We start from the raw sequence: 10,890 nt of genomic DNA, 5'->3' as shown, positions 1-10,890 counted from the left end.
TGGCTTTCCCTGCGTCTCTGATACACGAGGACCTCTGTGCAGTGTGAGGAATTGCTCCGTAACAGAGGCATTAAACCCAGTAGTTTTTTACATCTATATCTAACATCTTGTTTAGAGATCCATAGACAGATCTGGCACGAGCTTTTTCTGGAATATATGAAGGCTTTAAGGGTCAGAACAATCTGCTATTTTTCTAATATAATTCAGTTATTTATTCTGCTGTAAGCAAACTGTCTCCCTCTGTGAATCCTTCCTTCAGTTCCTTATCTGATACCTATCCTATCCTATCCTGTTTTTAATTAATGTTACCTCTTGGAAGACTCCAAAGTCGTAATATAGGGCACTCATTAAGGGGGGTTAAGGGGGATTTGACCTTGAACTTGAGTTGAACTCGAGGGCCCCTTCATAGGGGGTGTGTCCCGCGTCACTGAATAATTAGCATATGTGTGGGCGGGGTTGACAGGGCACTGAAATTGTAATATTTGTGGGTGGTGCTGACAGGGCCCCGAAGGAATGTGGGGGTTCTTCAACTGTTTTTCAATCCCTCCAAAAGATTTGTATTTAAGCCAGACTGATTCTGTAGTAAAATAGCTCCTTTTCCCTATGTTAGTGAAGCTCCAAAAGAGCTCTATTTAAGACCGCCCGATTATTTCGTAAAATAGCTATTTTTCCCTACGCAAGTGAAGCTCCAAAAGAATTCTATTAAAGCCCTCCTGATTATTTAGTAACACAGATATTTTTACCTACGCTAGTGAAGCCCCAAAATAGTTATATTTATGCCCTCCAGATTCTTTAGTAACAGATATTTTCACCTAAGCAAGAGCTGCAAGGCTGTCTCTTCAACAGGGCCAAAGGGGTTACCTCTTTCAAATGGACAAGGTCTGGAGTTTTTTGAGTTAGAGGGGGGTGGTGAGGAGATGTCTACATCTTTTGTAACCTCTGGTCTTTGAAGAATTACTATATTTGGGGGCGGAGTTTGCAGGGCACTGAAGAAGAAATAGCGTATCAGGTTAGAGTTTGGTTTGAAGAATTAGTATATTTGTGGGTGGAGTTGGCAGGGTACTGAAAACGGGGGGGGTCTCTTTACATTTTGAGAAGCGGCTCTGAACACAGGGGTGTCTGTTTACAATTTGAGAACACAGCACTACTTAGTAATAATGAGAAATGAATTATAGAATATATATGTTATATAAGAAGCATAGACTATATATGTAGAAACTGGGAAATTTCAATACAACTCAATAAAATCAGCATTTGTAATATTAGTAACAAAACATCAAATTATTTTAAATAAATATGTAATATAATCCATTCATGCATTAAGATTAAGTAAATACACTCAATATGATCTAAGCACTAACCTATGTGTGTATGTATATTTATATAATTTACACATTAGAATAGCTTGACAATATGAAGTTTGAACAGCCTTCAGTACAACTTTCTAGTAACATTCTTACAGAGGGGTGTGTGCGTGTGTGTGTGTGTGTTTACATATATACCGAGTGCAAGCTGGATATCACGGCCCCAGGTTTCTTTTCTCTTTCTTTTTCAGATCCTAATAAGATTCAGCCCTTCCTCCACTTTGCACAGATTTGTACTAGATTGCAACTTTTACGTATAGAGCTAAAGAATGATAAGTCAGGCTAAATGGTCTAAACTTTAGAAAATCCTGAATATGCACAAAAGTAAAAAAATGCAATACAGAAAATGTAATTGGAACTTTCAGTAATCAACATAATATCAGTAAATACCACTCCTACCCAAGACCTATATTTCCCTGTATTATAGAATATCTCAAACGTATTATTTAAAGAAAAGTTAAATGTAAAGCTTAAATAAATACAAATATTATGTTTTAAATGTGTGTGTGTGTATTCACAACACCCTGTGATGTAAATGAAATGTAACGTTACTAAGTTAACTTAAGAAATCCTTAGAAGAACATATACACTCACCTAAAGGATTATTAGGAACACCTGTTCAATTTCTCATTAATGCAATTATCCAACCAACCAATCACATGGCAGTTGCTTCAATGCATTTAGGGGTGTGGTCCTGGTCAAGACAATCTCCTGAACTCCAAACTGAATGTCTGAATGGGAAAGAAAGGTGATTTAAGCAATTTTGAGCGTGGCATGGTTGTTGGTGCCAGACGGGCCGGTCTGAGTATTTCACAATCTGCTCAGTTACTGGGATTTTCACGCACAACCATTTCTAGGGTTTACAAAGAATGGTGTGAAAAGGGAAAAACATCCAGTATGCGGCAGTCCTGTGGGCGAAAATGCCTTGTTGATGCTAGACGTCAGAGGAGAATGGGCCGACTGATTCAAGCTGATAGAAGAGCAACTTTGACTGAAATAACCACTCGTTACAACTGAGGTATGCAGCAAAGCATTTGTGAAGCCACAACACGTACAACCTTGAGGCGGATGGGCTACAACAGCAGAAGACCCCACCGGGTACCACTCATCTCCACTACAAATAGGAAAAAGAGGCTACAATTTGCACAAGCTCACCAAAATTGGACAGTTGAAGACTGGAAAAATGTTGCCTGGTCTGATGAGTCTCGATTTCTGTTGAGACATTCAGATGGTAGAGTCAGAATTTGGCGTAAACAGAATGAGAACATGGATCCATCATGCCTTGTTACCACTGTGCAGGCTGGTGGTGGTGGTGTAATGGTGTGGGGGATGTTTTCTTGGCACACTTTAGGCCCCTTAGTGCCAATTGGGCATCGTTTAAATGCCACAGCCTACCTGAGCATTGTTTCTGACCATGTCCATCCCTTTATGACCACCATGTACCCATCCTCTGATGGCTACTTCCAGCAGGATAATGCACCATGTCACAAAGGTGGAATCATTTCAAATTGGTTTCTTGAACATGACAATGAGTTCACTGTACTAAACTGGCCCCCACAGTCACCAGATCTCAACCCAATAGAGCATCTTTGGGATGTGGTGGAACGGGAGCTTCGTGCCCTGGATGTGCATCCCACAAATCTCCATCAACTGCAAGATGCTATCCTATCAATATGGGCCAACATTTCTAAAGAATGCTTTCAGCACCTTGTTGAATCAATGCCACGTAGAATTAAGGCAGTTCTGAAGGCGAAAGGGGGTCAAACACAGTATTAGTATGGTGTTCCTAATAATCCTTTAGGTGAGTGTATATATGTAATATAAGAAGCATAGAATATATATGTAATATAAGAAGCATAGAATATATATATATGTAGAAACTGTGAAATTTCAATAAAACTCAATAAAAGCAGCATTTGTAATAATATTAGTAACAAAACATCAAATTATTTTAAATAAATATCTAATGTAATCCATTCATGCAATAAGATTAAGTAAATACACAATATGATTTAAGCAAAAACCTATGTGTGTATGTGTATTTATATAATTTACACATTACAATAGCTTGGTGATGCAATCTGAAGTCCTTAATGGTCTTGGTTGTATTGACAGTAAGACGTTTGAACAGACTTCAGTACAACTAACTAGTAACTTATGTACAGACATAAAGAACGAAAACACAATTTAATAATGATAGTAAGTAAATGAAACTAAACCACACTTATTTAACTTAAGAAATACAGTATATAACCGACATTTAACTGAGCACAGCTCCCTTTGCTAGTTAGATAACTCTCCACGGTCAAACAGAAGCCTTATAGTAGTAACTTTCTTACAGAAATAAAAAATTCACCCCATGATGTTAAGAAAAAAATAAATTAAAAAATACTAAAGTAACTTTAGACATATTGAATATGTATCATTCATTAAGTATGTGTCTATTAAAACAGTAGATTTATACTTTTTCTATACTCCAGTCTTAGCATCTCAGGGAGTGAGACCGACCTAGCAGCACATAAACAGAATACAGACAGAGGCCAGAGGGAGCAGCAACCTTAGAGACCACAGCGAAAGACAAGCGCAGGGAGACACAGTCACACTAGAGTCACACCGGATCATGCGTGAATCCAGCAGGTCTGTAGTGAGATAGGGTTAACACAAAACAATCAGGCACAGAAAAAGAGATTGGCTAGAAATAGAGAAAACCGATAAAATAAATAAATACATACATACATAAAAAAATAAATAACCATAATAACAGGGTGAGTTATAAAGACCAAACCGACACAGTTGAGTATTTGAACGTTTTATTAAGAACTTGCTTCACCGAAACAGTTCACACAGTCATCCCACTGATGCCTGACAGGATCACACTGCAGTGGAGGGGCTTCGCAAGCAGCACGTCATGCTCTCTGCACTGCGGTGGGGGTTTGCAGGAGCGGCAACAACACAAAACAGACCCCCTAATGACTGAGAATTTATCACCAGAAATCCTGTACAAATGCAGCGGTCAGGCACTTCTACCCTGTCTGAGTAACGTCATTCAGTCTTTAAGTCTTCCTTTTTATGGTTTTACACCATTTTTGCAAATAAGTGACTCTTGTAGTACAAGTATGAGAAATACTTCTGATTTTCCAATTCTTCAAAAGACCCTTTTCGAACCTTCAAATAAAGAGTTCAAAATGTCTTTATTAATCATGCACAGTAAACAGAAACAGGGGTGATATTGTACAGATATGTGACACCAGATGTATTTCACTTCAAATCTTTAGTTTTGCAAACTGCTTTATGAGACTGTATGAGTACAATTGTGTTGAAACATGCACAGTGCACTGAAATACATGACATACTGATGTGACAGATTTGACTATTTGGCTAAGAATGTTGAAATTTGGGAAATGCTTTATTATTATTATTATTATTATTATTATTATTATTATTATTATTATTTCTTGGCAGACGCCCTTATCCAGGGCAACTTACAACATAAGTGCAATATAAAATGTATTTTCTATATCCAAGTCAATTCCAGTTGTAACAAAGCATACATAGCAAATAGAAATAGTCTATACGTTATTTTTAAAATTCTTTGTGGGCTTATTGCATATATCGATTTTATTATTTTTATTACACACAGGTCTCCTCAAGAGGAGTTTAAGCGGCTCTGTATGGGTTGGGGTGGGGGTCTGAGCTCAGGCATATCCAGATGCCTTAATGTCCTGCTCTGTTTCAAGAGCCAAGTTTAGCCATGTGGCATTCCTTTTAACTGTATGTAGTCTGGTGATAACATAAAGCTGTTTTTTATGTTTATACATAGTGACAGACTGACAGACAGACACAGCATCACCCTGAACAGATCTGTCAAATCAACAGCTAGGACCTAACAGCATATAGCTTAAGCATCTAGGGTTTAAAACGGCCAATTGTTCACTGATTATCTTTGAAACGTGAGCAGAAACGGGACAGGCGCAATTCAGATTAATATTCTATACATTGAGCTTGTGTATGTTATTAACAATAAAGAAATATTTAATAAAATAGATACCTCTCTCATTCTTATTTTATACACAAACATGTTCTTACCGGCTTGTGTCCCTCTCTGCTAAATCTGACTTCACTTTACTGTACAACTCGTACCCCAAATAACATTCAAAATAAGTAAAGTAGTTAAAAAGTCAAAAGCTATGCACATCAACCTGTTCGATGTGTCCCTATATAAAAAATAAAACTGGTATTGTTTTAATGACTTCCTTGACTCCTGTACACTCTGAGTCATCCAACGTTTTGCTAAAAAGGGCTGATCTGACCACACTGGGGAGAAAGCGGTGGGGGAGGAGAGTCCAGCTGAAAAAATAAAATAAAAGCTCCGGCCTTTGTGGGCAGCAGAATGAAAAGCTGCGAGGAATGCGGCCCATACATTCACAGCCCCTCTCTCATCTGAAAGCCATGACATAGATCCTCCAGAGTAGACCGGACAGCACAATGTAACATGAAAACAGTACAAATGCAGGGTGTCTGTCTAGTTAGTTAGATAGTTGTATTAATTCTCAGCATTGACACTGTTAAGGCTGTACAGAAACGCATGAGAACCACCAGGTCTTGTTTTTATTTTTCCTTACTAAGGTATTATAATTTCCAGACAGGATCAGTAAACTAAAGGAAAATGTAGCGTAAGGTACACTTATAAATTTCAATTTAAGAAGTGAATTTATAGTATCACCTTATCACGAATCCTAGAATCTTGTAGAACTCAATTTCTGTAATAATTGGACACAGACACCAATTCCAAAGATATAAATTGTCAAATTTATTCAAAAACAAAGACTAAATTTAGCACTACACTAATTATACAAAAGGGAAAAACTAATTAAAATTCAACTCTAGATCAACAAATCAAAGACAAATCACTTCCGTGACCAAATCAAAGACCATGGGATCGCATATGATAACACACAAATCATTAAACAAAAAAGGTTATAAACACATTGACTACAATACCGGTTAGTAAGACAAAGGTGAGTCTCTCATTAGTATTGTTAGTCAGACATTAAATAACTACGCAGTTTAGTATTTATGTCAGGTAATTTCTCGTTATATATATATCAGTCTCATTTACGTTTAGGTGCCGAGAAAGATCCTATCATTACTTGTTACCACAATTTCCCTTAACTGATTATTATTCAATGATTAAGGATAGGCAGGGCCACCAATAATCTAATGTCTATTAACTTGTGTCAATTTCAGACTAAACAGTTAAACAGGAATGAGAAGATATTTCTCTGCGTTGACAGATTTTATTTCTAAAATTGTCAACAAAACAGTTTAATGCAACACACATTTATATTTAAGAAAACTAAATGATATTACACATTCTAGAGTTATGAATCACAGATTAACATTTCTCATTGATTTCTCAAATGTCATGAATCACAAACTCCAAACTGTTAAACTTATCTGAACTTCGTCGCAGAGAGGCCTCTCTGGCTTCGGGCTCAGATAACGGCACACGGCACGAGGTCCGTGTGGTTGGGAACAAAGGCAGTCCGGTTCGGCTTTGTCCAAGAACTTCCACTCAGTCGATGCACCTGGAAGTTGGGGTTTCGCGAAAGTAGAGTCGTTTCCAAACAGATTTTCCACTGGTTTGAAGGCTCCAAGGTTGTGCACAAAATCTTCTTTGTAAGCAGGGGTTCCACCGTAGTTACTTGAAGACGAAGTCTTTGAGGAAAGCAGGGCCCTGTTCGTTCCAAGGGTCAAGTTTCAAGACTCAATAGCTATTTAAATGACTGAACACTTGCGTATACAGTCGACTTAGTCAATTGTCCAGCTGTAAAACTCCACTGATCAGGTGGGCACAGGCGGGCAGCTCAGTCTGTAAAGTTCTTTATTTAATAAAGTCCTTTAAAAGAATTCTTCGTACGGCTCAATCTCCTTCTCCCAGTTTAACTCTTCTGTTGCCGGCAAAGACAGGGTTGGTTTCTGGTTCCGGTTCTGGCAACAGAGCTACAGGTTGAGCTGTGGCAGCGAGTTTCTGGTTCAGGTGAGAGAGAGAGAGAAAGAGACTGTGCGCTGTTCTTTATAGTCTGTCAGATCAATAGGTGATTGGTCCCTGAGTTTTTGAGATTGGATTTCGGTTTCAGCCCCCAGTGTCCTATTGGAGGAGGGCTAGATTTATGACTGATGTCAATCCATGCCATCTTTTGGAAATGCCGGTTGGCCCGGGTTCATAGCTCTATGTCGGAATTTCGGCTCTCGTCCACTTCAAAGAGTTTTTTATTACCTACAGGCCCCTTTCTCCAGACATCTCATAGCAGGATTCCAAACTATTTGTCCTACTCTCAGTGCCATCCTCCCCAAAACTGTAATTTTGATGTAAACCAGTTCCAAGCTGATGAGTTAAGGAAATCTGATAACTTTGGGGGGGAGAGGTCTTCTTTAGATCAGTGCTTCAGCTCAGAGCTAAAATGCTCTTATCAAAATACACCCAACATAACGCTACAAAAATAAAATGAAATGTTTGTCCTTTAAAAGATTAATTTCACTTTACATTTGTATTGATTTGTATTACAAATAACTTCAATAATAACTAAACTGACCACCCACCACCGCCTGTCTGTGAGCGCACTAAAGACAAATTAAACTTTCCAAATAGTGACATTAAAAATACACTAACTTGAAAGTGTAAAGATTGCATCTAAGAGGGGGTTAAAATTAAATGACTATGAGATTTAACATATTAGTAATTGTAAGAATAAGTAGCATCTTAATGGTTACCTTGAATTCAGGGCAACACAGTTAATGAACGGGCAGGGCTATTAAGCCTGGGTGAACATTATTCAAAATACAACACTAGTGATCGTCTGGAGTGTTATACAAATTGGGGGACAGGACCAAATTGGGGGTTGAACCATCATCACACGTTCCACAGCATAGGACACTGAGTCTCGTACCCCGTCATCTGTCTGCATTACCCCTGAAATGAAAAGTACAGCCTCAACGACATCAGTTGTTCTGGTCTGTCAAGAAGTATGGTACTATGTGTATCACCTTTTAACAGCATGTTTAATGAAATCTTATTGATTTGTTGGTTTATTCAGCTCATGTATTTTAAATCATATGAACACAGTTTTTATACTGGTGGACATATCTGGCTTTTGGGCCCGATGTAAAAGCATTTTTTAAGCCTTATCAGTAAAATACAGGCTAACGACAAAGGTTCATTTTAACAAAGATCAAGTTTTTTACATTTTATTTGGGATTTATTCAACCATAATCAAATGCATTATTATAAATCACAATGCTGAATACAAACAGGTAGCCTATAACAAATACTCAGGGGCAATCTGCTTTAGATTAGTATGTAATTTCAAATAACTAGACCGAGTCACAATCACAGGTTAGGGGCCCCAGCCCGGGGTGGAGCCACTTATCAAAACCCCTGCAGGGGCAGAGCAGGCACCTCTGAGAGCTCCTCTGGCCCTAGGTAGTAGGGGTGCTTTTTTGTTTAGTTGTATTATTGACTATATACCTAATTTTCTTTTACGGATATCGAGTGTAAAGATTTTTTTTAAGACAAATATTCAAATAATAGAGGAAAGTCAGACAATAGAATGAACTGTAACATTTAGAATTGCCCTATAGGAGGTTTGTATGAGGTGGATTATAGCATTAAATAGATCAAATAATACAATCTGTTTGGGGAAAATGACTCAAACTACCCACAGACCCCCACCGCTTCTACAGGTCGCAATCTCTCGCCACATTCCATTTTCCGAGGGTTAGGGGGGCAGTCACATCGCCTCAAATGTCAACAGAGCCTGTTCTCAAATTGTAAACAGACACCCCTGTGTTCAGAGTCGCTTCTCAAAATGTAAACAGACCCCCCCTGTTTTAAGTACCCTGTCAACTCCACCCACAAATATACTAATTCTTCAAACCAAACTCTAACCTGATACGCTATTTCTTCTTCAGTGCCCTGTCAACTCCGCCCCCAAATATAATAATTCTTCAAAGACCCGAGGTTACAAAAGATGTAGACATCTCCTCGCCACCCCCCTCTAACTCAAAAAACTCCAGACCTTGTCCATTTGAAAGAGGTAACCCCTTTGGCCCTGTTGAAGAGACAGCCTAGCGGCTCTCGCTTAGGTAAAAATATCTGTTACTAAAGAATCTGGAGGGCATAAATATAACTATTTTGGGGCTTCACTAGCGTAGGTAAAAATATCTGTGTTACTAAATAATCAGGAGGGCTTTAATAGAATTCTTTTGGAGCTTCACTCGCGTAGGGAAAAATAGCTATTTTACGAAATAATCGGGCGGTCTTAAATAGAGCTCTTTTGGAGCTTCACTAACATAGGGAAAAGGAGCTATTTTACTACAGAATCAGTCTGGCTTAAATACAAATCTTTTGGAGGGATTGAAAAACAGTTGAAGAACCCCCACCCCCTGTACATTCCTTCGGGGCCCTGTCAGCACCACCCACAAATATTACAATTTCAGTGCCCTGTCAACCCCGCCCACACATATGCTAATTATGAAGGGTCCGTCGAGTTCAACTTAAGTTCAAGGTCAAAAGGTCAAATCCCCCTTAACCCCCCTTAATGAGTGCCCTATATTACTACTCTCCAACAAACTAAGGGAATTTGTTTTCATATGTATGATACTCTACAAAACCCGACTTGTCTGGTGCGGTTTCAGTGCTGTTAGTGTTAGAATGTTTTAACGAGATCCAAACCTGGAAGAGTCAAAATTCTCTTTGACTGAATGTTAGTAAATCAGAGGTGTGTATACTTTGGCTTTCTCTTTTAAATTTAACTTTTGAAAACAACTGCTTTACAGTTTGCCCCTCGGAGCACATGGAATCTGTTTGTAAATCTTCTAATCATTTTTGAAAATATTGCTTGCATCCGTCCATATCTGGATGTGTCTGCAGCAGAAAGTTTGATCCATGCTTTTACTTTTAGGTTAGATTATTGTAATGTCCTTTTAGGAGGGCTTCATAATTTTTAATTTCCAGTCTCCAAGTAGTTCAAAACTCGTCTGACGCACCAAATCCCACTGTCAAATGAGTTACCCCCATTCTATCTGGTCTTCATTGACTGCCTGTGACACAAGGAATACATTTACAATATATTTACTTACATTTAAAGCTTTATACGGTTTCGCTGTGAGACCTTGTACATTTTTCTGTCCCTAGTCAGGTGTTGTGGTCTGCTGAGGCAGATTTGCTTGCAGTGAAGCCTTTTCAGACGACTACCTATGGATCTTCAAGTTTTGGTCACTTGGCATCCATTCTATGGAATTCCTTACTGAGAGGCAGCCGGTCTCTTTTTAATCTGGTTTGAAAACTTTCTTGTTTGATCAGACTTTTATTTAAAAATGATTTTAAGTAAAGAAAATATATAGTTAAACATGTTGTTCACTGTATGTTGTGTTGTTTTAAATTGTGCATCACCCTGAGATGCCTACGCATATATGGGGCGCTATAATACATTTAAATTGATCAATTAAAATTGATTGATAATTA

Source organism: Amia ocellicauda, chromosome 12, assembly GCF_036373705.1.
Source record: "Amia ocellicauda isolate fAmiCal2 chromosome 12, fAmiCal2.hap1, whole genome shotgun sequence".
NCBI classification, from domain to species: Eukaryota; Metazoa; Chordata; class Actinopteri; order Amiiformes; family Amiidae; genus Amia; species Amia ocellicauda.
Note: the sequence above shows the minus strand (reverse complement) of the source record.